General features: G+C 41.2%; 1 long non-coding RNA gene across 1 annotated transcript in view; it reads right to left on the minus strand.

Annotated features, from left to right (window-relative positions):
• The window catches only part of LOC125133464 (uncharacterized), a 123929-nt gene that overhangs the window by 9440 nt on the left and 89654 nt on the right, over nucleotides 1-24835 (minus strand). The window lies entirely within an intron of this gene.

Below are 24835 nucleotides of genomic sequence, written 5' to 3' on the forward strand. Positions count from 1 at the left end.
AAATGACCCCGTAAAGTTACTCATAACTCCAGTACAGTAGGTTCTTGTTAATTATCCATTTGATCTATTTTATACTGTGTACATGTTATTCCCTTCCTTTTTTTTTTTTTTTGTCTTTTTGCCTTTTTCTTGAGCTGCTCCTGCGACAAATGGAGGTTCCCAGGCTAGGGATCTAATCAGAACTGACCTACGCAGAGCCACAGCAACGTGGGATCCGAGCCTCGTCTGCGACCCACACCACAGCCCATGGCAATGCTGGATCCTTAACCCACCAAGCAAGGGCAGGGATTGAACCCACAACCCCATGGTTCCCAGTTGGATTCATTAACCACTGCGCCACGACAGGAACTCCTATTCCCTTCCTCTTAATTCATCCCTCCCCACCAAGGTGTCCCCTATGGTAACCTTAAGTTTGATTTTTAAATCTGAGTTGGTTTTTGTTTTGTAAGTTCCTTTGTATCATTTTTTATTAGATTCCACATATTAATGATATCATCATGTCAATATCTTGATTTGATATTATACTATAGTTTTGAAAAAGGTTATAATCGGGGGAATTTGAGCAAACCTTATCAAGGATCACTATTATTTCTCGCAACAGTCAATTTTAAAATTTTTTAATGTTTAACCCAAAAGAAGGCAAGAAAGGGTGAACAGAGGAAATAAAAACAGAAAGAATGAATAGAATACAACAAAATTACAGGCCTATCAAAATATACCAATAATTACATTAAAGGTAAAGTCTAAACATACCAATTAAAAGTTAGGTATTTAGAATGGATAAAAATGATCAAACTAAATGCTGTTTATAAAAAACTCACTTGAGGGAGTTCCTGTTGTGCCTCAGTGGAAATGAACCCGACTAGTATCCATGAGGATGCAGGTTCCATCCCTGGCCTCACTCAGAGGGTTAAGAGTCTGGTGTTGCTGTGAGCTGTGGCTCTGATCCTGCAGTGCTGTGGCTGTGGTGCAGGCTGGCAGCTGTAGCTTGGATTTGCCCCCTAGCCTGGGAACTTCCATATGCCATAACTGCAGCCCTAAAAAGCAAAAAAAAAAAAAAAAAAAGAAACTCATTTCAAATGTAATCGTATTGGTAGGTTAGATGGAAAAGTATGGAAAAAGATACACCATGATAACAATAATCAAATGAAGGCTGGAATGGCTATGTTAATATTAGACAAAGTATATTTTAGACCAAAAAGTTACCTGAGATGAAAAGAGACATTGCGCAATGATTAAAGGATCAATTTACCAAGAAAGCATAGTAACCCCAAATGTGTGTGCACCTAACAACAGAACCTCTCTAAATACATGAAGCAAAAATTGAGAAAACTGAAAGGAAAAATAGACAAATCTACAATTACAGTTGGAGACGTCAACATCTCTCTCTCAGTAACTGATAGAACTTGCAAACAGAAAATTAGCAAGGTTATAGTAGGATAATCAACACCATCAAATGATCTAAACATACATTTATAGGAGTCCCATCGTGGCTCAGTGGTTAATGAATCCGACCAGGAACCATGAGGTTGTGAGTTCGATCCCTGGCCTTGCTCATTGGGCTAGGGATCTGGCGTTGCTGTGAGCTGTGGTGTAGGTCGCAGACGCGGCTCGGATCCTGCATTGGTGTGGTTCTGGCGTAGGCTGGTGGCTACAGCTCCAATTCAACCCCTAGCCTGGGAACCTCCATGTGCCATGGGAGCGGCCCAAGAAATGGTAAATAAACATTTATAGAATGCTTCATCTAAGAATACATATTCTTTTCAAGTGTGCAGGGAACATTCACCAAGTTAGCCCATATCCTGTGTTAAAAGATATATGTTAACAAATTTAAAAGAATAAAATTATACATATCATAGTCTCTGACTATAACTGAATTAAACTAGAAATCAACAATGAAAAAATTAACAGGGAAATCTCCTCCCCAAAACTTAGAAATTGATCAATGTGTTTCTAAATAATCCATGAATCAAAGGGAAAATCACAAGAGAAATTAGAGACTATTTTGAACTGGAAGAAAATGAAAATAAACCTTTTTATGGAGTGCAGCTAAAGCAGTGCTTAGAGGAAATTTTATAGTGTTAAATGCTTATATTAGAAAAGAAGCTCTTGGAGTTCCCCTCGTCACTCAGTAGTTAACAAATCTGACTAGCATCCATGAGGACGCAGGTTCCATCCCTGGCCTTGCTCAGTGGGTTAAGGATCTGGCATTGCTGTGAGCTGTGGTGTAGGTCGCAGACACAGCTCAGATCCTGAGTTGCTATGGCTGTGGCATAGTCCAGCAGCTGTAGCTCCGATTTGACCCCTATCCTGGGAACCTCCATATACTGTGGGTGTGACCCTGAAAAGCAAAGAAAAGAAAAGAAGCTCTTAAACCACTAACCTAATCTTATCTTCAAGAAACTATAAAAATAAGAGCAAATAAATTCAAATCAAGCAGCAGAAAGGAAATAAAATTAGAGCAGATATCAATGAAACTGAAAAGAGAAGAACAGTAGAGAAAATCAATGAAATCAAAGCCAATCTTTGAAACAATCAATAAAACTGATAAAACTCTAGCAAGATATACCAAGAAATAAGAGAAAAAAATACAAGTTACCAATATCAGGAATGAAACAGGGAATATCACTACAGACACTACAGAAATTAAAATGATAATATGGGAATACTATGAACAGCTGAAACTAATATGACTTTGTAAGTCAACTGTAACTCCAATAAAATTTACCAAGAAAAACTATACAGGATATTCTAGCCAGGGACATTAGACAAGAAAAGGAAATGAAAGGCATTCAGACTGAAAAGGAAGAAGTAAAACTATCTCTCTTTGTAAATGACATGATTTTGTATATAGAAAATCCTAAGCAATCCACCAGAAAACTAAGTGAGTTCAGTGAGGTTACAAGATACAAAATCAATATACAAATTCAGTTGTACTTTTATACTCTAGCAATAAACAATCAAAAATGGAAAAAAAAATCTGTTTTTAGGGCTGTACATATGGAAATTTCCAGAGTTAGGGGTCAAATCAGAGCTGCAGCTGCCAGCCTATGCCACAGCCACAGTAATGCCGGATCCTTAACCCACTGAGCAAGGCCAGGGATCGAACCCATATCCTCATGGATACTAGCTGGGTTCTTAACCACCTGAGACAAAACAGGAACTCCCCAAAATGAAATTTTTTAAAAAACAATTCTATTCCCAATGACATCAAAAAAGAAAATACTTAAGAAATTTAACAAAAGAAGTCCAAAACATAAAGTCTGAAAATTATAAAACATTGTTGAAAGAAACATAAAAAGACCTAAATAAATGGAAAGCCATCCCATGTTCTTGGGTTGTAAGACTTAATATTTAGGTTTTACATATTATGTTAATAAGTTTAATACTTAACATGTTAAGATGGCAACACTTCCCAAATTGGTCTACAGATTCAGTGTTACCCTCATCAAAATTGCTGCTGGATTCTTTGCAACAATTGATAAGCTAATCCTAAAATTCAAATATACAAAACACTCATTTTTTATTTTTTTATTTTTTTAATTTTTTTGCTTTTTAGGGCTGCATTTGCAGCATATGGAGGTTGCCAGGGTAGGGGTCGAATCGGAGCTGTAGCCACCAGCCTACGCCACAGCCACAGCAACGCAGGATCCAAGCTGTGTCTGCGACCTACACCACAGCTCACAGCAAGGCCGGATCCTTAACCCACTGGGCAAGGCCAGGGACTAAATCTTCAACTTCATGGTTCCTAGTCAGGTTCATTTGCACTGCGCCATGATGGGAACTCCTTTATTTTATTTATTTATTTTTATTTTTTATTTTTTATTTTTTTGTCTTTTTGCTATTTCTTGGGCTGCTCCCGCAGCATATGGAGATTCCCAGGCTAGGGGTCTAATCGGAGCCGTAGCCCCCAGCCTACACCAGAGCCAGCCTACACCAGAGCCATAGCAACTCGGGATCCGAGCCACATCTGCAAGCTACACCACAGCTCACAGCCACTGAGCAAGGGCAGGGACCAAACCCACAACCTCATGGTTCCTAGTCGGATTCGCTAACCACTGCGCCACGACAGGAACTCCATATTTTTTTATTTTTTTAGGATTTACACTTTCTGACCTCAAAACTTAACTACAAAAGACGCCAGATGGATATTAATATCACCCACTGTGACTCGGTCTACACGGCAAAGAAACCATGAGACTTATGGGGCGGTTCCACCCGTAAGACCCCTATTGGACAAGGACTGATATAGGTAACTGGGCAAGGCCAATGGAAGAAAACCACATCTTTCTGGACCCCACATTGCTAACCCCCATCTTTAAGAGATAAAAACCCCTATTAGACAATAGAGAGGGGGAACTCTTCTTCCCCCTCCCAGCTTCCTGGAAGCTGTTTGCTTTTCCGTGATAAAGACTTTGCTTGCTTGAGAAAAAAAACAAAACAAACAAAACTCCAAAACTTAACTACCAAGGAATGGTAAACAGACAATGTGTTACTGCAAGAATAGACATACAGATCAATAGAATGGAATCCAGAGTCCAGAGGTAAACCCTCACACGTGTGTGTGTGTGTGTGTGTGTGTGTGTGTGTGTGTGTGGCCATGCCTGAGGCATGTGGAAGTTCCCAGGCCAGGGATCAAACTCATGCCACAGCAGTGATACAAGCTGCTGCAGTGACAACACTGGATCCTTAACATGTTGCACCACAAGGGAACTCTAACCCACATGTTTAAAGTCAATTTATTCAACAAAGGTGCCAAGACAATCCAGTAGGGAAAGAATAGACTTTTCAGTAAATTGTTCTGGGGACCACTGGATAGCCACATGCAAAATAATGAAGTTAGACCCCTACCTCACATCACACACACACACACACACACATACTCAAAATGGATCAAAGACCTAAATCTAAGAGCTAAAACTATAAAACTCTCAGAAGAAAACTTGTGTAAATTTTTATGACCTTAGGCAATGATTTCTTGGAGACACTAAAAGCACAGGCAACAAAAGAAAAAATAAATAAACCAGGCTTCATCAAAATTAATAACTTGTATGCCACAAAGGACACAATTAGGGAAGTAAAATGATAACCCAAGAATGGGAAAAAATATTTTCAAATCATGTATCTGGTAAGGGACTCATCCAGAATATATAAAGAATTTTTATAAATCAACAATATCAATAAACACCCTTCCACTTCTGTGTTTGTACATAGCATAGAATGTGAAATGAAATGATCTTTAATGAATATTATCAAAAATAATTTCTGGGGAGTTCTCCACTGGCCTAGCAGTTAAGGATCCCATGTTTTCACTTCTATGGTTCAGGTCCCTGCTGTGTCACAGGTTCAGTCCCTGGCCTGGAAACTTCCACATGCTATGAATGTAGCCAAAAATAATAATTATAATTTCTGGATGGTAGAATATGAATTGACTTTTACTTATTTCTTTGTACTTTTTTGTATTGCTTGATTTGTTAAAATAATGAGTTTCTATCTTTGTTAAAAATAAATGAAGTTATTTCTTTTTTAAAACTCTGTTAAAATGATACTTTGAACATCTGATCCACTTTTACTCTGCAACCTCACTGAAATTACAGTAAGGTTATTTTCTCAAAAAAAAAAGATACATAAACCCACAAAAAGAGGAATAATAACAGAACAAACGATAAACTTCTGCGAGGTGTAAAGCAAGTGGGAGAATGACTTAACAGACACAAGAATGTCAAATACTAAACTGTGAACTGACCTAATTTATACCACCCTGCCTTCAAACACCTTCCATCTGTACAAATCCCACCCATTTTCCAAAGGCCTCCCGCTTTTGGACATTATCAATAATTCAGCCTATCCTCTATTCGCTCTAAAATCCCATCTCTGTGCTCATAATAATTATAATAATAATAATTAACAACCTATTTACCAAGTGCCCCAGTGTAATGCCAAGTCTTTATAAGATGAAAAGACTTTGGCATTCAGTGGTTCTCAAATTGTTTCTTATTGTTCAGTATTATTTCCTCAATTTGGATATAAATTTCTTAAGAGGATCATTTCCATTTTATCCAGGTCTAAAATTTTTCACAGCACCAGACTCCAAATAGGTAACCAATAAGTATCTAAGAATTGGCTCGGTTTATAGATTACACACCTACTGATCTTTAGTGCCAATTAGCCAATGTCCAATTGGCAATCAAAAATCAAGGGAGCATGCCTCTCTTGCTATTTTAGGTCTTACCACCAAAAATTTGCCTGTTGTCAGAGTTCCCGCTGTGGTGCAACCGGGATAGGCTGTGTCTTGGGAGCACTAGGATGCAGGTTTGATCCCCAGCCTGGCACAGTGGGTCAAGGATCCAGCATTGCCACAGCTGCGGCTTGGGTTGCAACTGTGGCTCAGATCTGATCCCTGGCCTGGAAATTATATGCTTTGGGGTGGCCAAAAATTTGCCTACTGTCCCAAAGGACAGCAGGTGGCATATCTGAGACCCATCTATCCATTTACTGCAGGGTGACCTGCCTAGCTTAGCATTTAGCAATCAGACTTCTAAATAGCAATAAACCCCATGCTGAGTAGGCAACAGATGAAAAAAAAAAAAAAAGATGCCTTTTATGGCACTTCATGATAATGGCTTTATTGCCAAAAGCCATATTAGCAGAAGATGGAAGATTCAATTTATAGAACCTTTTGAATGTCTGTCTGTTCAACAACAGCCTGTTTATGCCCAAGAAGAGATTGGTGCCTGTGGAAAATGTACTGGAAGGACAACCCACAATGCCACTTGCTCTGCCAAGTGAAAGAATTCACATCCTTTTCTTTTTCAAGCTAAAAGGGGGAAAAACGAACCAAATGAATTAGTGCAGCCTGTTCTAAGCTTCAGAGTCAAATTGGAGCATAGAGAAGCAGGACCACCCCACTCACTGTGATGATCTAAAAGTCACTTAAGACGATTCAGAGAGAAATGCCAGAAAAACTTCCCTCTTTTTGAGACAACAAAAGCAGATGGAAAACTGCTAAAATGGCTCAAGTATGTGGCACTTTTATAACATTTATGTGACTCCTGAAAAAAAGCAGCTTTAATTGACTTTTTGCTTCCCATGTCCCAGTTCTGTCAAAACTTCTTCTGGTTTTTTAGGGATTTAAATCAGAGAACAAATCATTCTGAGTATACCTTTAATTACTACAATTCAAAAAAGACATGCTTGCTCTCAGGTCCTTGCCAAAAAGGCAAGAGAGGAAGGCGGTGGAAGGAACTATAAATAAAATCTATTTCTAGGATGATATTAAAAGAAACAGAGGAATTACACTGGCAATAAATTTTGTTAGGTGGCCTAGCAGAGGCTCTAGCTCTCTGTGTGACCTGGAAAATTCCATTAAACCTCTCCATTTTATATCATCTCCATATGAAGAATAAGGAAGTTAATATACTTCTACCTCAAATACCAAATATCAGAGCTGAAAGAAGCCTTGATATTTCCCTTATTTATACCTGCCTTCATCTGTACATGAGGCACCTTGAAAGGCATGTTGTGAAAATAAACATGACGATGATCATTCTCGGATTCTCAGAAGTAATGGGTTTAAAAAATAAACAAAAAGTCTTTATCTTTTTGGGTTAACATTCTAGCTCTGTCCCCAGGCTATCACTGGGTAGGGGACGGGAGGCAAAGAATCTGGCTCTCTGTAGTTAGTAATGTTGAATGTGGTTGATTTGGGTCTTATGGGTTTAAATGCCCCGTTAGACCAAAGAAAACCCATAAGATGGGGGCTTTTTTTTTTAATGGCTGCACCTGTAGCATATGGAAGTTCCCAGACCGGGGATCAAATTCAAGCCATAGCTGCAACCTATGCCACAGCTGCGTCAATGCCAGATCCTTAACCCACTGTGCCACAGCGGGAAATTCAACGGGGACTTATAGAACCAAATTACTATATAAATTTTCTAAAGTATGAGTATATTTTAGACATTTTATATTTTTTCTCTTTTTAAACTTTCTAAAATAAAATAAACAGTACTATTTTTTTAAAAAGACCTTGCAACCATAACCAGGGTCAAGAAATACAAATTTACCAGCAACCCTAAAAATCCCACCATGTCACCATATGCTTGTCTCAATGTCACTTCCTCCTGCTCCCCAAAGAAACCAGTATCCTGGCTTTGCAAATGTAGTGTGTGATTTTATCACCAAGTGTGCACCCCTAGTGAACACCTTGTCTTGTCCTTTTAAAAAATGTCTTTTAGACACACACACCTGCATGTTCATTGCAGCACTATACACAATAGCCAAGACATGGAAACAACCCAAATGTCCTTTGACAGATGAATGGATTAAGAAGATGTGGTGTATATATACACAATGGAATACTATTCAGCCATAAAAAAGAACAAAATAATGCCATGTGCAGCAACATGGATGGAACTAGGGACTCTCATACTGAATGAAGTCAGAAAGAGAAAGACAAAAACCATATGATATCACTTATATCTAGAATCTAATATACAGTGCAAATGAACCTTTCCACAGAAAAGAAAATCATGGACTTGGAGAATAGATTTGTGGTTACCAAGGGGGAGGGGGAAGGAGTAGGATGGATTGGGAGCTTGGGGTTAATAGATACACTATTGCCTTTGGAATGGATAAGCAATGAGATCCTACTGTATAGCACTGGGAACTATGTCTAGTCACTTATGATGGAGCATGATAATGTGAGAAAAAAGAACGTATACATGTATGTGTATCTGGGTCACCATGCTGTACAGCAGAAAAAAAATAATGTATTGGAGAAATAAAAAAAACAAATAAATAAATTTCACAAGATCTATTGGAAAAAAAATTAAATAAATAAAAAATGTCTTTTAGGTCTCTCAGTTTTATAGATCCCTGTCCAACACTTTAATTGCATTATAACTTATCTGTTGAAAAATCTGGGGCATTTGACCTGTACAGTTCTCATACTCTGGTTTTGCTGATTGATAATCTCGGTATAATTCAACATGTTCTTCTGTATTTCTTTTTTTTCTTTTGATCTTTTTGCCTTTTCTAGGGCTGCTTCCCACGGCATATGGAGGTTCCCAGGCTAGGGGTCTAATCAGAGCTGTAGCCACCAGCCTATGCCAGAGCCACAGCAATGCAGGATCCGAGCCGCATCTGCGACCTATACCACAACTCACGGCAATGCCGGATCCTTAACCCACTGAGCAAGGCCAAGGATTGAACCCGCAACCTCATGGTTCCTGGTCGGATTCGTTAACCACTGCGCCACGATGGGAACTCCCAACATGTTCTTCTGTATTTTTTGCAAGTTGGCAGCTGGCTCTAGATGCTGGATCAGACTCAGGTTCAATCTCTTTGCTAATATCAGGGATGTTGTTCAGTTATTTCATTAGAATGCACATAGTCTGAGATTCTCTTTTTTTTTTGTGATGTGATCAGCTGTCAGTGCACAATGCCTAAGTCCATTAAAGTGGTGATGTTCTTTTTTCTTTCTTTCTTTCTTTCTTTCTTTCTTTCTTTCTATTTTTTAGGGCTGTACCTGTGGCATATGGAAGTTCCCAGGCTAGTGGTTGAATCAGAGCTGCAGCTGCCAGCCTACACCACAGCCACAGCAACACTTGATCCAAGCCACATCTATGGCTTACACCACAGCTTGTGGCAACACCCGATCCTTAACCCACTGATTGAGGCCAGGATTCGAACCCGCATCCTCATGGACACTATGTTGGGTTCTTAACCTGATGAGCCAGGAATTCCAAAGTGGTGATATTCTGATTCTATCATTTATATTTTGTATATTAGTTGGAATATTTTTATAAATAGATGCATCCCCTCTTCTATACTTCAGTTACCATTGGCCCAGATCCCCTAGAAAAGGCAGAATAAATGCTTGAATCTTTCCCTTTATTTACCAATTTCAAGATAATAATTTGGATCCCCGTCATCTGAAGGGGTGATCAATCGGGTTTTTATTATAAAAATCATTATACGGTCACAGATTTAAACATATTAGGATAAGTGTTGATCTATTCCAAATATCTCCCTTATTGTAGATCAAATGGTCCCAAATTTGGGCAACAGAAATCTTTTCAAACTAGCTCCTGAGTCCTTTTGACATGACTTTACAGCCTCTGCCAGTTTCTCACTATTTGTTATAAGATGTCCCAATTCATCTTGTACATTTTCTGTTCCAGACCTGGAATCAGCCATTTCTTCAAGAGCTCCGGTTTCTTTTAGTGGGAAGTGATATTGTAAGGCTACAATCTGGGCACTGGTGGTGTTCATCGGTAGGCTTTTTCATTAGTCAGAACTAGAAATATATACACAAACGCACATAATATTTTTTAAAAATAAAATAGCTCATGAGTTCACACTGATAACTCCTCACTTAAACTCAAGACCACTATAGTTTAACATAATCTCTCTGCATTACATCTATGTCTCCTTTCTTCCATACTGGGAGCCCTAGTTCTCTAAAACACAAGACATGATATAATTAGAATACCTCAAGATTATCCACTTACGCCCTCCCACACTCTGCCCTCAATGGTCTTAGATTAACAATACTCATGTTACCACTACTGGAATTCTCGTTGTGGCTCAGTGGGTTAAGAACCAACGTAGTCTCCATGAGGATGTGGGTTTGATCCCTGGCCTCATTTGGTGCGTTAAGGATGCAGCATTGCCCAAAAGCTCTGGCATAGTTTGAAGATGTGGCTCAGATCCACTGTTGCCAGGGCTGTGGTGTAGGCTGGAAGCTACAGTTCTGATTTGACCTCTGGCTCTGGAACTTCCATACGCCATGGGTACAGCCATAAAAAGAAAAAAAAAAAAGCTAATACTACCACCACGAACCTAATTACTGAGAAGAGTTTAAAAAGATTGTATAGGCTCTTTCCTTGCTCCCCTATGTTTTTTCTTTCTTTTGGCTGTGCCCATGGCATGTGGAAGTTTCCGGGCCAGGGATTGAACCTATGCCACAGCAGTGACCTGAGCCACAGCAGTGACAATGCTGGATCCTCAACCCGCTAAGCCAGCAGGGGAACTCCCAAGGAGCCACTTTTATCAGTATTCTTGAATCAACAATGTCATTACTGAATTTCTGTAGCTTAGTAAGTTTTTAATATCCTTTCACCCTTTCGTATCTGCTTCAAGCAGGATAATGTTCTTCTTTTTTTTCTTTCTTTCTTTTTTTTTTTGTCTTTTTGCCATTTCTTGGGCTTCTCCTGTGGCATATGGAGGTTCCCAGGCTAGGGGTCGAATCGGAGCTGTAGCCACCGGCCTACACTACAGCCATAGCAACACGGGATCCTTAACCCACTGAGCAAGGCTGGGGATCGAACCCGCAACCTCATGGTTCCTGGTCGGATTTGTTAACCACTTGGCCACGACGAGAACTCCAGGATAACGTTCTTCTTAACAATACTAGTTATCTATCTTGCCACTTACCCAAACATAATGAAAGTATGTATCTTCCTGACCCTGGGTCCTTCGGGTCAGCAGCCGAAGCATTTCTGCACCCCCAAGACGCAGCACACAGAACCACTCGATCCAGTTTAGTTAAAATGAAATGTAGGTAAGTTTAATCCCTCTAGTCTTAGAAATATCTGAAGAATGGTTATCTTTTGGTAACTGCAGATTTAAGGTGTTAATTTCAGCCCAGATGGCAGGCTTCCTTTTACAGTCTGGGCTCCTCAGGTTGCTTTATTATGGCACCAAATCATGACCCCTGGGCTCAGGATAAGGCGGGCTCATGCCAGGTTCTACACGTCGAATGACAAGTGCCAACATCTACTGGGTGCTAGATAGCTCTCTACATCCTTTACATGTTTTAAGTCATTTACTGAGTCATTTGCTGTACAGCAGAAATTATCACAACCTTGTAAATTAAGTATACTTCAATAAAACTTAAAAAAGAAATTAACTTAAAAAAAAAAAAGAATCTGGGAGTTCCCATCATGGCACAGCGAAATGAATCCGACTAGAACCACGAGGTCACGGGTTCGATCCCTGGCCTCGCTCAGTGGGTTAAGGATCTGGCGTTGCTGTGAGCTGTGGTGTAAGTCAAAGACGTGCCTCGGATCCTGCATTGCTGTGGCTGTGGCGCAGGCCAGTAGCTACAGCTCCATTTAGACCCCTAGCCTGGGAACCTCCACATGCTGTGGGTGCAGCCCTTAAAAGACAAAAAAAGACCAAAAAAAAAAAAAGAATCTGACTACATTAGCCTGGGTTCAAGCCCAGCCTGGTGCAGTGGCTCAAAAGGACCTGGCTCAGATTCAATCCCTGGACTAGGAACTTCCATGTGCCATGGGTGCGGCCATAAAAAAATTAATAAAATAAAAAAGGTAACCAACAAGGTCCTACTGTATAGCACAGGGAACTATATTCAGTGTCTTGTAATATCGTATATGAAAAACAATCTGAAAACAAATATATGTATATAACTAAATTACTTTGCTATATACCAGAAATGAACAGAACATTGTAAATCAACTATACTTCAATAAATTTTGTTTATAAAAGTCATTGACTGCCCCTGTCAAACCTCTAAGGTCGGCACTATTATCTCCACTATACAGGTGAGAAACTGAGTAAGTTAAACAACTCACTATGGTCCCTTAGCTCGGAAGTGGTGGTTTATTTCCAGCATGTAAAGTGTCTTTTGGCCACTTCTGCTCTGAGGACTGAATAACATAGCTGCCAAAGCACTCCGTGCTTCTCTTCGATGCTATCTTGGTTCCTCCCTAAACTTTTTATGGTTTCTAACACTCCCATCTCTACAATGAGCCCTGTATCCTTTCTGAGAAATTAGAGCCATAAACTAATTACTGCAGTTCTTGCTAACTTGAGTATATGCCTATCCTACTGCACCCTCAAAGAACGGTTCCTCCCGGGGGGACAGAGCAGCTGAGCTCCTACTGGGTGCTGACAGCCGTTCCTGGGCACTCACTGTGCCCAGAGCATCATGCCAGACACCCTGTGCTCTGAGGGCTTGGAAAGGAGCCCTAAACCCATGAATGCAGCCATACCACGAGGCACACCAATGAGACACGCAGACAGCAGGCCAGCAGAGTTTGGAGCAGGGAGAGAGCACTAGGAGATGACTGGGAAGGCTTCCTAGACAACATTTAGACAGATGGAAAAGACAGCACTCAGGCAGGGAGACCAGCTTTGGAAAAGGCGCAGAAGTGAGAATACGACTGCTGTTGCTGTTATTCCAATTCCAGACTTTGGTAACTCCTTGTGCGGGGGTGGAGAAATCGCTGGCAGAGACTGCCACTAGCCCTTGGAAAGATGCTCAACGTTAGGTTAGATGGGGGTTGGCAAACTCGGGCTGTTTTTGTGAGTGTAGTTTTTGTGAACAGCCATGGCCAATCCTTTACAATGGTCCACGGCTGCTCACCTGACCACTACAGCAGAGCTGAGTAGGTGAGAGAACTGAAATATTTACTCTCTGGCCCTTTAAAGAAGACATTTGCTGACCATCTAAAATACCAACCGTCCAAAAGAGAAACTAACTGATTGGCACTACAGGTATATTATACTAAAAATCATTTATCTAAAGCTTAAAAGAAATTCAAGATCCCCAAGTTAATTGCATTCTCAAAAAGGTATCAAAGAAGGTAATCCGAGAAAACTGATACGACATCTTCAAAGGGAATCCCTTCCCACGTGGTTCAAAAGATCCTAGAGCACATTTTGATTTGCGCAAATTCTAAGGCTCCCAGAGAATTTAGGATTTCAATAACCAAATTCTCTCATGCGTTCTCAGCAACAAGTAGAGTAAAACTATTCAGAGGTTGTCTGAATGCTATTTGTTAAGCATATGTTAAATAAGACATACAGGATCCACAAATGTAAAATAACTTCAAATAAAAATTCAGTTAAAATATGTTTTATAAGGAGAAAAATAACAAAATCAAAATGTACTAAAGCCAAGGTCACCTTACCAAAAATGTCACTAAAAAAAACAATTCCTCATGCCCCAAAATGATGATTAAAGGAGAATGGAGGTGTCTATGTTAGCTTAGGTATTTATAAGAACGGGAGAAAAGCATGATGGACATGGAGGTAAGAGGCATGGCAGAAAAAACCCTGCCCTATGTAAATTTTTGCAGCCACTATGGAGAACAGTATGGAGGCTCCTCAAAAAACTAAAAATAGAGTTGCTATGTGGTCCAGCCACTCTTGGGCATACATTCGAACAAAACTCTAATTCAAAAAGATGCATGCACCCGATGCTCACGGCAGCACTATTCACAATAGCCAAGATGTAGAAACAACCTGTCTATCAACAGATGAATCGATAAAGATGTGGTATGTATATACAATAAATACCACTCAGTCATAAAAAAGAATGAAATGATGCCATTTGCAGCAACATGAATGAAACTATAATACTAAATGCAGTATGTCAGAAAGAAAAAGGCAATACCATATGATATCACTTATATGTGGACTCTAAAATATGACACTAACAAACTTATCTACGAAACAAAGATAGACATAGAGAAGAGACTGGTGGTCGCCAAGGGGGAAGGGGTGTGTGAGAGGGAAGGATTGGGAGTTTGGGATTAGCAGATGCAAACTAGTCTACATAGACTCGCTAAACAACAAGGCTCCACTGTATAGCAGGATATTCAATATCCTGTGATAAAGCCTAATGGAAAAGAAGGTGAGAAAGAATGTATACATGTGTATAGCTGAATCACTTTTTTGTAGAGTAAAAATTAACCCAGTATTACAAATCAACTATGCTTCAATAAAATAAATTTTAAAAAGGAAAGAAAAATCCTTGCCCTAGAAGACACAGGCTTTGGTCAGAATGCCGCCGGGAGTGAGACGTGTGTCCGATCACAGGGCACTTGACCACCTAGGGCTCAGCGTCTCCCAGGAGGGAATCCTGCCAATGATCCCCAGGGGTTTTCCATTTTGCAATTCACGAAAATTAACAGAGTACGAGCATAGATTTTAGAACAAGGGAAAACTGATTGATTTCCTGAACATAAAGGAAGCCCTTCTACAGCCTTCTTATATTTTTTGGTTACTGTATTTAAATGGACTCTCTATACTTGAAATAATAAAATTACCTCGCGTACAACCTAATATTATCTGCACTCCCAGGAACCTTAATGTGTTGGACCCTCCCAGATCAGAAAGAAAACTGTAGAGAAAGAGCAAGGAATAAACACAGAAGTCCCCTGAGAAGAGTAATGCGGTTAAGAAACAGCCCGTGGCCTTAAGCAGCTGTATGATCACCCACTAACGGTGCTCACTTTAAGAGGATGGCACACAAACAGGGAAGCTACACGCCTACATTCCCTCCTCTGTCTCATCAACAGCAGTAATGAAGGCTGCCCTCCAGGGAAAATTAGAATGAGATTTGGGAAATGGCACCAAAGTACATAATAAAAGCATAGGAAACATGCAAGAGAAAAGCTCAATGTTACCAAAGGAGCAAAGATAATAAAAGAGGGGTGGGGAGAAGACTGTTTCTTCCGCGGCTTTCTGTCTCCTAACAGAGGAAAACATTCAGGATGCACAGATTCCAAAGAGCGATACAAACTGAAAAGCCAGGAACCAGTGGTGTGGTGTGAGGACGGTAACGGACCCTCGGGGTGTTCGGAAATAGAAAGCTGGGAGCAAGTGTTGCATGTGGTTACGAAGCAGGGTCAGGAATGGGATCCAGGGATCGTCCATTAGATGGTCTGGAGCTGAGAGGTTTAGATAGGATGTTACTCCGTGGGTGGTTTCCGAGTGGGTACTTGGATGCACTTGTGATGTAGCCATTTGTGATCACCTGGGGCAGGTGGAACCCCAGGGCAGGGGAGACGGATCACATGGTGAGCTGGATGCTGCTAGAGAACCAGTAGGGAGAGGCCCAGATATCAACCACTGGAATTAATGACCAGGGAGCCACTTGTGACCAGAGCAAGGGCTGTTTCAGTGCAAGGCTCATGCTGAAAGGCAGTCGGGATTGGGTAGACAGAGAGGAGAGAGAGCAAAGTGGACAACCCCTTCTGGAATGTGGCTGCACAGGGAAGGTGAAGGAGGGTCCATTAAAAAATCCAGACAGACCTGAGCTAGTTGAGTGATAAAGAAATGGCCAGGAGTTCCCTGGTGGCTTATCAGGTTAAGGGCCTGGCATTGTCACTGCTGATGGCTCTGGTTACTGCTGTGGCACAGGTTCGATCCCTGGCCCAGGAATTTCTGCATGTTGCAACCAAAAAAATAAAAAATAAAAAAAAGGATCCAGCGTAAAGAAAAAAATGGAATGTATAAGGGAAAAAAGGGATGATCTGTGGCAGTGTCTTTCCAATTGTGAGTCAATATTTTTCAAATCGTGAATCCACCCAGTGGTTGACACATCCATTTGCCGGCCAGTATTTTAAACATTAAACTGAATGGACAGAATAAAACCAAACAAAATTTAAAATATGAGAGGACATTCAAATAAGAAGGATTGCTTCCTGAAACCTCTAAAGTAAGTTTGAATGTGTGTGGGTACACGAGCATCTGTGGGGGTGCATACCAGAACATAATATAACCGCAGGATCCAGTCAGAAAGTATGGAAGCCACTGATGTAACGGGCAAGGCTGGAGAAGGTGGAAGAGGCCAGGGTTTACGGCACCCAGGTGACCAGTGTCTTAGAGCAGTAGCCCCTCTGTTGCACTAGACATGAAGGAATTTCTGCATGCCGCCACCAAAAAAGACAAAGGAGCAGAGGACAAGGTGTTCTTGGAAGGAACAAATCAGAGACTTGAGATATCTCCTGATTCAGTTCCCCCTCCCCCTCACCTTTTCTCACTGTCTCATTCCCTCCCACTTCGATCCCCTCCATCACTAAGGCTTGGCCATGAGGCCAGGAGTGAGGAGGAGGATATAATAGGGAAACAGAAAGCCAAAGGCCAGCTCCTTCTATTTCCAAGAAATTTTAGGGTGGGGATGGGAAGAAAAGGAGGAGCCTGAAAGACGAAAGAAAAGTAGAGCAATAGATGGCTTGGAGGACCCGGTCAAGGAACAGCCGTGGGAGATGGCTTATCCAGCAGGTCACATGGATGCATTCAGCATGCAATGTCTGAATAGGTCAGCAGGTCCCAGTGAAGACAAGGCCAAGGTACAGTGGCCAAAGTAAGGGAGGTCAATGGAACCACCAGGTCACGGTGCTGGACAGGTTGTACACGTGCACTCTGAAGACCCTCAGGCTGGTTACAAGGCTCAGAAGGGAGACAGTGGCCATGAACCAGAAGTCCTTGGTGCTTTGACCTCCCTGGATAATAACACTGCTGCCTTCTGCTGGCATAGAAGGGGAGCTGACCCCACCCCCCAGGAGTACAGAGGGCCCAGGAGGATCTGGGGTTCCTAAACAGTTTATCATATAATTCCCCTGTTTTCAGGCCTGCCTTCAACCTTGGTCTGCCTATTCCTAAGGCTTTGCAGGATTCTGTCATATAAATTGGATGCTTCATGAATTGTCCCCTGCCAGCTTAGGACACAGCTTTCTTCTCTTTAAGTTATATACTTTTTAGCTCATACATGTACTTTTCTTTCTTTTTTTTATTTTTTCTTTTTACTTTTTAGGGCTACACCTGTGGCATGTGGAGGTTCCCAGGCTAGGAGTTGAATCAGAGGTACAGTAGGGACTGAATTGGAGCTATAGCTGCCGGCCTATACCACAGCCACAGCAAACCAGCATCCAAGCCACATCTTTGACCCACAACACAGCTCACAGAAACGCCGTATCCTTAACCCACTGAGCAAGGCCAGGGATCAAACCCGAAATCTCATGGTTTCTAGTCAGATTTGTTCCCGCTGTGCCACTATGAGAACTCCTCATTCATGTATTTTTTAGTTTCCAAAATGTTGCCGTATTCTTTCTTGTCTTTGTTTTTTGTTTGTTATTGTTGTTGTTGGATATTGGGGAGGGGGCTGTGTTTTTTGTTTGCTTAGGTTTTTTTGTTTTTTGTTTTTTTCAGTCCTAGAGGTTTTTTCTTTAAAACAACAACAACAACAACAAAAAAAAAACAAAGCTATTTTACTCTTGTTTTGGTAGGACTTCAGGAAGGACCAAAAGTAAAAGCATGTGTTGAATCCATTAATTAAGACTTGCCTTTTAAAATTATAAAAACTACTAGCATTTTGTTGTACAGCAGAAATTACCACAATCTTACAAATCAACTATACTTCAAAAAATTTTAAAAAAAAAGTAAGCCTAGTAGTTCTCTTGTGATGCAGCTGGTTAAGGATATGGCATTGTCAGTACAGTGGCTTGGGTCACTATCGTGGCAGAGGTTCAATCCCTGGCCCAGGGATTTCAACATGCCACAGATGTGGCCACCCCCGCCCCAAAAAAATGAAAACTAATAATACTGTATTCATTTCCACACATAAAAATATGTGCTCTCCTTGGTGTGTGAACAAGATGCCCCAGCCTCCCACCCCAGGGCTGGCTGATGGAGTTGGCTGATGGGTGTTCAGTCATGCAGGCAATTTGCCTAGAGTCAAACACATCCTCCTGGCCAGAACCCCCAGGGCTGTGTCTATCAAACAAAGTTATCACCTCGCTGGGAATAAAATCACTAAATTGTTCTCTGAACCTCATGGCAGGGTGGAATCCTCATCCATTTAAATAAAACATTTTAAAACATCCTTTCACTGTAATGTACAGATATGGAACCCAGATAAATGATGTAAGAAAATGGATTCATAAGAAAATGTAATTCTTTCATGATTAAATAAAACATTTTCTAGTTAATCCTTCTTAAGGCTTTGATTGCCATGAGACACATATGCAAAGAGTCATTTCAGATGTTTCACCACCACATTCAGAAACAAGAAGTGTAATAAGATAATCACAGAATTCAGGGACTTCAGAGGTAGAAGGAACATGAGCTCCTACTACAGACAGAAAATTCCTGGGTTAAAATCCTGAACCCAACGTGATGCTATTCGGAGGTGGGGACATTAGGGAGTGATTAGGTCATGAGGGTGAAGCCCAACGAATGGGGTTAGAGCCCTTATGAAAGACACACACACACACACACACACACACACACACACACACACACACACACACACACACAGAGCCTTTTTGATGCATTGCAAGGCCACAGTGAGAAGATGACTATCTATGATATGGGAATTAGGCCCTCTCAAGGCACTGCTGGTATCTTGATCTTGGACTTCTCAGGCTCCAGAACTATGAGAAATAAACGTTCATTGTTTAAGCTACCCCCTTCTCTGTTCTCTGGTATTTTTGTTATATCCGCCCCAATGGACCTGTTCTATGGTTCAGGAAAATATATCACCTGAGGAGCTTTACAAAAATGTTCACGTTGGGAGGTCTGTGCCCTGATCATAGGGACAGATGCCAAGGTCAGGTAACAATTATTCTCTATCTTCACAGAGAAAATAAGATTTACAACATAAATGTCCATTGACAAAGAAATGGATCAAGAAGATGTGGTACCTATATACAATGGAATACTACTCAGTCATAAAAAAGAATGAAATGATGCCATTTACAGCAACATGGATGCAACTGGAGATTCTCATACTAAGTGAAGTAAGTCAGAAAGAGAAAGATAAATACCATAAGATATCACTTCTATGAAGACTCTATGGCACAAATGAACTTATCTACGGAACCGAAACAGACACACAGATAGAGAGAGGGGAAGGAGTGGGATGGACTGGGAGTGTGGGATTGGTAGATGCAAACCATTACATTTAGAATGGATAAGCAACGAGATCCTGCTGTATAGCACAGGGAACTACATCTAATCCCTTGGGACAGACCACAATGGAAGATAATATAAGAAAGGGAATATATGACCGCATCACTTTGCTGTACAGCAGAAATTGGCTCAACAGTGTAAATTAACTATATTTTAATTTTGAAAAAAGAAATAAAAGAAGCTTTCAATATAGCAACTCCAGCCTATCTTAGGTACAAAGTTTCTCCAAAAATAGGGCTGAAATTTGGGAAAATACGGGGTCCATGAAAAGGTGTGTGGCATTGTTTTCAGACAATCACTGAAGTATAAACTGCCACTTTCCCCAGATGACTAATCCAGACTTCTATGGTTGTGCTACACCCTCATCCTAGGACATCCTCTCTAGTCCATCTTTCTCCACCCCCTACTATCCTATTTCTTAGCTTCTCTTTATTAAAAACTTCTAGAAAGAGTTATCCATCCTCATCTCCCAGTTTTCTTCTCTTAATTTCTCCTACCCTCTGTTTTATTTATACACAAACTCAATTGTAAATAGAAAGAACTTATTTTTAAACCATTGTTAAGAAGCCATCAATATGGTGCTTCATCACTCTTGAATACTTGAGTGCACAGTTCCTACAAATAAGGAACATTCTCATATTAATCCATGGAAGAAGATCAAAATAAGAAAATTAACACTGACACGTTGCTCCCACTTAATTCTCAGCTCATATTCAAGTACTGTCCAGTAATATTGCTGTGTAACAAAATATTTCAGTTCAGAATTGTCATGTCTCTTTAGTCTCCTGAATTTGGACCTGTTCCTTAGTCTTTCCTTGACATCCATGATCTGGACATTTTTTGAAGATTACAGTCCAGTTAAGTTGTAGACTGGTTTTTTTTTTTTTGGCTTTTTGTCTTTTTTTGAGGGCTGCACCGGTGGCATATAGAGGTTCCCAGGCTAGGGGTCTAACTGGAGCTGTTGCTGCCGGCCTACACCACAGCCACAGCAATGCCAGATCCTTAACCCACTGAGCAAGGCCAGGGATCGAACCCACAACCTCCTGGTTCCTAGTCGGATTCGTTTTCACTGCGCCACGACGGGAACTCCTAGACTGTCCTCTTTAGATTTGGGTTATGCATCTTTGGGATAGTGATGCTCTGATTGCCTCACTGCATCTCAGCAAGTAGTCTCCAAGAGATGATTTCCATTCATCCCTTACTTGATGATGTTGTTTGATCAGTCGATTAAGGGAGTCTGCCAGACTTCTGACTACACACTTATGTTTCCTCTTTACAATTAATAAGTACTCTGTAGGGAGATACTTTGAAACCCTTTGAATATCCTGTTCCTCATCGAACATTCAATTCATTCACTCATTCATACCGGTGTAAATTCATGGGTTTCTAGTTTCTCCAATCCATTACTCTCATTATTCTGATGCTTCAATGGTCCCAGATTTGGCCAATGGAAGCCCTTTGAGATAGTTTCTGCATCTGTTTGATATGCCTCCATTATTTTTGAAATACACGCATACTTTCTGGCATACGATGTTCCAGGTTTATCTTATACTTTCCTACCCCAGCCCTCCTTCTCCCACGCAAGTTCTAGCTCTCCAGCCAAGTGGCCTTTCCACCCCCACCACATGCGTGCCTTCTTTGTCCTGTTTGGACTCTGACACCAGACACCAAGCTGCCCACCTGGCGTGGATGCCCTCTTCACCCCATCAGGGCTCTAACACCCCAGGCCAGGCTACTCTGTGTGGAAATCTTCCTTATCTTGCTCAAATGTGGATACCCTGTGAGGACACCCCTCTCCCCTGGTCAGGCTCCATGAGCACACACCACTCTGCCCTCCTATGCAGACAATCTCCTCACCCCACTCAGACACAGACACCCTACTCTGGTTATCCTCCTACATGACTGCCCTTCTCACCCCCCAGTGCCCTGCACCCCAAGCTGGGCCATCCATCTACTTTATCCCACTCAGGATCCGATGCCCTATATCAGACTACCACACCTCACCCTGAATGGCTCCAGCGCCCCCTGCTGGGCAATCTCCCCACCATGTGGATACCCTCCTTTGTAGGACATCAGTGGACACCCACTCACTTTAGGGCAGGGGGGCTTCCTACCTCCCTGTATGGATACCTATCTTGCTTCAACTTAACTCTAACAGCTTTTTTTTTTTTTTGGTCTTTTTAGGGCTGCACTCAAGGCATATGGAGATTCCCAGGCTAGAGGTCTAATCAGAGCTACAGCTGCCAGCCTCCACCACAGCCACAGCAACACAGGATCCGAGCCACGTCTGCAACCTACACCACAGCTCACACAACGCCAGATCCTTAGCCCACTGAGCGAGGCTGGGGATCGAACCCTCAACCTCATGGTTCTTAGTCAGATTTGTTTCCACTGCATCATGACAGGAAGTTCTCCAACAGCTTTTAAACTGATTTGTTCCGGAAGGGAAAGAAAAGAAAGAGGTGAGGGAAAAGGAAAGGATGAGGGAGAGGAAAAGTCCATTCTCTTATAAACCCACCCTAATCAGACTTCTTTCCCACTATTCCACCAAGACTTCTTTGCCAAAGTTACAGTGACCTCCACAGTGACCAGTTCTTTGTATTTATTCAACAGAGCGATCCCTCCCACTCTCGATACATTTTTTTCACTTGGGTTTGAGGACACACATTCTCCTGGTTTTCCTCCTACTGTACTGGAAATACCTAAGTAGACAAGCTATGTATTCATTAACTTCAGACATTGAAATCCTGAGGTGTTACCACATTCCTGGATTAAAGGCTACCAAAAATGTCACTGCCACGACATACCCACCACAGATGCATACAAAAAAATTAGACCCACCTGCTAGGGGAACAAAATTAATAATCTGCTCAGTTAATCATCATAAAAACAATCACCTTCACCAGAGTCCAAGGTTAAAATAATAATCTAAACACCAATCTGGTCCTTAGTTTTAATTAATTTTCTTTACCATGATCATCACCAATTAGAAACCAGCACATATGAGTGCTAATTAATATCATTGAAATAGAAAAGAAAGGGGCTTTTTGCATAAAGTGCTAACACAATGAGCTTCCTAAACTATTTCACATTGAAAATCTCTCTGCCAAGGCTCAGGTTAGGTTTCCCTACCAAACAAGAACACAGCTCCTGAAAATCAGGGCAAAATGGCTTGTTAAGTGAACTAAGACAGAGGCGGAAACACAAACATTTTTGTGAAGTGTTCATATTTTATCAGCCAAACTAAACTATAGCAAATCATCACATGTCTAAAAAATGTAAAGAAAACTGTGAGCTGCTCATTTTATATTGATTCGACCTTCTGTTCCTCTAATGACCTGATCTAAAATGACCTGGCAGGCTCAGTATCACCCCCCGGCTCAGTGTCAGCAAAGGGACCCACTCTGTCCATCACTGACATGAGGCAAACTCACAGCTGCCATTCACCAGCAGGGGGCACTGCACCCGGGTTTTTCTGTAGGCAAAACCACTCAAAAGCTGAAGCTTGAGAAATGTGTATTTCAGGAGACTGAAAAATGTGTGTCGCCATTCTAGACGAATAGTTTACCACACAATCAATAGGGCATCTCCATGTGTGCTTTCAGTGGCAATATCCACAGTAGGGTGTTCTGAAGCCTGGAGTACATCTTAGAAAAACAACAACAACAAAAAAAATGGCACTGTGCTTGGGTCATAAATAGCAAGACTTTCTGGAAACCTTTCAGTGAGCAGGAACATTATAAAAGACAGGGTACCATATTCCTCATTAAATAGCTTCAGGTCATACTTATTGGGCCAAAATAATTATCTAAGTAGGCTCAGCTGTAAATCAGTGCAGTGCCCTAATATGCAAGAAAATGGCCCAACCAACAGTATTCAATGTAAGTTCATCCAAATTAAGTTGAATCGAATATCACATTTATGATTATTAAAATAGGATTATTATGGAGTTCCCACTGTGACACAATGGGATTGGTGGCATCTCTGGAGCACCGGGATTCAGGTTCAATCCCCCATCCAGCACAGTAGGTTGAGGATTTGACTTTGCTGCAGCAGCAGCATAGGTCTGCAGCTGTGGCTCGGCTCTATAGAGTCTGGCCTGGGGACTCTATATGCCGTGGGGCAGCCAAAAAGGAAAATAAATAAATAAATAGGATTATTAGGTGTAGGGGAATGGGTAATTACTGAAATATCAACATTACTATTTTTGTATTAGCAAAATTGTTTTGCAAAAATAATTTTTATACCTTAAATGTTATAAAAAGGAAAATTTTTAATTGTATAGAATCCTGAAGTCACAGGTTATCTGTCATGATCCAGTGATAACTTTTCATAAATGCAAGGCCCTGAGCAGAAAACTGGTTTTTAAATGATCACTTCTGGGGTTCCCTTCGTAGCTCAGGGGAAATGAATCTAACTAGCATCCATGAGGACACAGGTTGGATCCCCAGTCTTGTCCAGTGGGTTAAGGATCTGGCATTGTCCAGAGCTGTGGTGTAAGTCATAGACACGGCTCAGATCTGGCATTGCTGTGGTTGTGGTATAGGCTGGTAGCTACAGCTCTGATTAGATCCCTAGTCTAAAAAACGAACAAACAAAAAAATCACTTCTGTGAATTACTCTGCCAAAAAACTAAATAGAATGAAACACAGACTTTTAAGATTGGAAAGGCACTCGGCAAAATTTTTTTCTTTTCAGGGCTGCACCTGCGGCATATGGAAGTTCCCAGGCTAGGGGTGGAATCAGAGCTATAGCTGCAGGCCTATGCCACACCCACAGCAGAGCGGGATCCAAGCCACGACTGCAACCTACACAGCTCACGGCAACGGCAGATCCTTAACCCACTGAGTGGGGCCACGGAGCCAACCATGTCCTCATGGATACTAGTTGGGTTCATTACTGCAGAGCCACTACAGAAATTCCCGCAAATTTTTTCTTTTTTTGTACTTTATCAGTAAAAAGCATGTTAACGTGCTCCCCAAATGTATGTATATTTTGTTTATAAATTATTCATAATATTGTACTGATACATCATGTACATTATAAAACATATAAAAATTTTAAATGTTGACAGGTACCATAAAAAATAAAGCTCTCAGATTTTTCTTCC

The sequence above is a fragment of the Phacochoerus africanus genome, chromosome 8 (assembly GCF_016906955.1).
Source record: "Phacochoerus africanus isolate WHEZ1 chromosome 8, ROS_Pafr_v1, whole genome shotgun sequence".
NCBI classification, from domain to species: Eukaryota; Metazoa; Chordata; class Mammalia; order Artiodactyla; family Suidae; genus Phacochoerus; species Phacochoerus africanus.